Raw genomic sequence first — 3,631 nt, forward strand, 5'->3', positions numbered from 1 at the left:
AGTACCGAGTTCGGTACGCAACCCTAATCAGAATAGAGTAGAACTGACTAAAGAAACACTTTATTTAGAAATTAGAATAGAATAGAGAAACTCTTAAGGAAATAAAACATATTACAAAAATATAAAAAAAATAAAAATCATCAAGATTAATTCAATAAAATAAAAAAAATAAATAAGCAAATATATTTATTATATAAATTACACAATAAAAGGAAAAACAAAATAAAGCAAGTAAAATGTAAAAAAAAATATATATAATTTTAATCCAAGAGACTCATGATATACTGTATGTACACAACGATACAGCAAACAGGCCAAACACTAGAGATGATATAGAATTAACATGGTTTTTGGTTGCTGGGCTCACCGGGTCTTAAAATCATTAACGCTAATGAGTTTGAGCAGCACAAATCATCCATCAGTGCATGACAAGATGAAAAACAGCTACTGAATTCTCGACAGAGACTTCAGCTGTTTCCCCAACTATTCAGCCAGCATTCCTTCGTAAGATCTCTGAGCATATGGCATGGGTTCAGGCGGTACAGTATGTCAGCGTGGTATTAGTGCACTTCACTGCTTTGATTGAGCACTGCGCAGACGACAACAAACACGCCGTTCTTCAAAACTGATTGATAACGGCGCAAACTACAACATGCCAAGTGTGCAAGACTATTTACAGCACTTATCAGAAAACCACGATAAGAGACGCACCACCTCCAACATGGCTTCATCATCAAGAACTCAAGACACCACAGGTGCAGACTTTGATCTTACAATGCAAAAATAAGGCACAAATAATTGTGCCGCACACACAGCGGCGTTTCTCCAAGGAGCCGAACTAAAGTCAATTGGATTGCGTGTATTAAAGAGCTCAATGATGTGATTATAAGAGCAAACACAACAAGACAAATAAACAAGAGCGACATTCTGGGAATGCTGGCAGGAGTTTGTTTATAGCGATACAATCGTGAGGAACAGATATTTCACACTAGGAAATGCATTCATTGTCTTTTCTGGTGAGGTGAGGAAATGCATTCATTGTCTTTTCTTCACTGCGTGTCGCGTTCGGTTACGACAGTCAAGATGATGAAAATCTCTCCAAGATAATTCAATGTTCCTATTATTATACTTGATCTGTAGATAAAGATCAATGATTTTGCATAAAAGGACTTTATCTTCCTGGAGTTTAGTGCTGTTTCTAAACATGTTACTTTCTACCGGGTGTCTGTTAGATCACTACACTGGAGTAGAGAGCACTATGAATTGTTCTTCACGCACACACTAACTGAAATTTAAAATGGTTAAAAGAAGAGATTAAATAAACTATCGCACAGATATAATACACTACGCATCAATATCTCTTCCCTTTGTGCTTTGAACTTTTTTATGTGGTGCGCTGCGCGCTGTAACTCCGTCTTGCTTCAAGCGCATCATTCTGCGCACGGGATGCGCATAAGCGCTTCGTGCCGCTCTGTATTGGAGCCTTTCATAGTATAATACTTTTGCGCAATGAAAGATTGTTAATAGCCTTTCTTGTTCTGTCCTATCTATAATATGTTGCTGCCTCATTACTGTGCTATAAATGTAAAAGAAATGTATTTAATTTATTGCATACATTTATATATAAATATATTTACTTGTTTTCCATGAATGTATTTTCTCAGATTATGATTATATATTTTTCCATTTGTTATTTTTCTTTATAATGAAGTTGTCTATATTTAGTAGATTGTGTGTAACACACAAAAGAGTTTTGATCAGGTCAACACACACTGAGGTATATATAAAAAAAAAAAAAACTGCACTGATATCAGATCGGTATCGGTATTGTTTTTGGTATCGGATCTGGATCGGTTCTTAAAAAATGGTATTGTGCCACCCCATCCTCAACAAATGTGCAAAATCAAACACAGCAATGAACATATGAAATTCATATGAACAAATTTAATGTTGTTTTCTGTATTTTTGGAGCTCCAAAATCTTCTAAAACAAAATCCTACACATTTCAAACTCACTGAGATGAGTAAACCACACCAGAGTCTGCCTTTTAAGGTGAACTACTCCTTGTAGTTCCTAACAAAATAAACAGTTTGAAGCTCTTCCCTGTGAATCACTCTGACAACGAGATCCCAAACGATTAACACTGACTTAAGTCACTAGCATAAGCAACTGGCTTTTAGCCTGTAAATATAGACAACAGTCCTCCATCAGGACGACCACCCACAGCCTTTCATGCAATAGCTGGTGACAGAGCGACTCTTCAGAAACACGACACTAACACACACATCTCATGCCTGAAGCTTGCTTATTAACACGACAGAGCTAAACAGACTGCAAAACTAATGAATGCAACATTTCTACTTTCACTTCTAGACAGCAGACATTGATGGACGGGTTAAGAACTAACCAGTCTGGTAGTGACAGTAAAATAACATGCTTAGTTTAGCATGCATGCTTGATTTTATCTGTGGTTTTACATTTACGATATTCTGAATATACACACATATTTGTGATCATTTAACTGGCAACATAAAATATAGTGAATATTTTTATGATTGTAATTATTTCACTTGGTTTAAAGATTTCATAATGGAAGACAGAGATTTTTAAATACCGTCTCTGGCTTAAACTTCAAAAACAAAAAATGGCAATTCATTTCCATTAAAGGTGCAATAGGTGATTGTCTTCAGAAACAATTTTTGTTATGCTGGTTGAAAGTCTCTTCACATCCCGATAGCAATTATTAAGTTAAGTGGTCTAAATGTATTTGTCTGTATTTATATATTCTGTAGAAGGCATAGGATGAAGAAATGTTCATCCAATCAAAAGCTCGGTCCGAGCGTTTTAATATGCTTTCCTACCTGCCTGTCAACATATGTATAAGCATATCAGGCTAAAGTTAGCATTTTCCAAGATCTCCTATTGTACCTTTAATTATTTCAAACTGTCCATTTGAGTGAATCATTAAAACTGATTCTTTAAAGTTTGTGATTTCACTAAAATGTTCACAGAAGGCATTTTTTACTTATTAAAGCATTTCTGTCAGGACCACTATCGTCAAAGATGACTGACAATTAGCATAAAGTTTGGATTGGCGGTATGGTTCTGTTCTGGGCAAGAGATTTAAATAAAATATATGTAGGCAAATTTGTCCGTTTATTGTTTTCATATGCACTATTGTTAAGATGTTTTTGAAAGAAGTCTCTTCTGCTCACCAAGACTGCATTTATTTGATACAAATCCAGTAAAATCAGTAATATTGTGAAATACTTTTACATTGTAATTTATTCCTGTAATCAAAACTGAATTTTACATGATCCTTCAGAAATCATTTTAATATGCTGATTTGCTGCTCATGAAACATTTATTATTATCAATGTAGAAAACGGTTGTGCTGCTTAATATTTTTGTGGAAACTGTAATACATTTTTTAGGATTCTTTGTTGAATAGAATGTGGAATATCGAATAGAATATTTGAAATTGAAATCTTTTGTAACATTATAAATGTCTTTACTGTCACTTTCAATTTAAAGCATCTGAATAAACATAAAAAACTTAAAGAGCTCAAACGATGGTTTAAAAGACATGAACACATTTCCACCGCAAGAGTAAAAATGTAAAAAAGAAGTA

At 34.3% G+C, this 3,631-nt stretch overlaps 1 protein-coding gene across 1 annotated transcript in view; it reads right to left on the bottom strand.

Moving 5' to 3' along the window:
- The window catches only part of ptgfrnb (prostaglandin F2 receptor inhibitor b), a 69,156-nt gene that overhangs the window by 37,132 nt on the left and 28,393 nt on the right, over positions 1-3,631 (bottom strand). The window lies entirely within an intron of this gene.

This window comes from Sinocyclocheilus anshuiensis, unplaced genomic scaffold (genome assembly GCF_001515605.1).
Source record: "Sinocyclocheilus anshuiensis isolate Anshui unplaced genomic scaffold, SAMN03320099.WGS_v1.1 scaffold175, whole genome shotgun sequence".
In the NCBI taxonomy this organism is placed as follows: Eukaryota; Metazoa; Chordata; class Actinopteri; order Cypriniformes; family Cyprinidae; genus Sinocyclocheilus; species Sinocyclocheilus anshuiensis.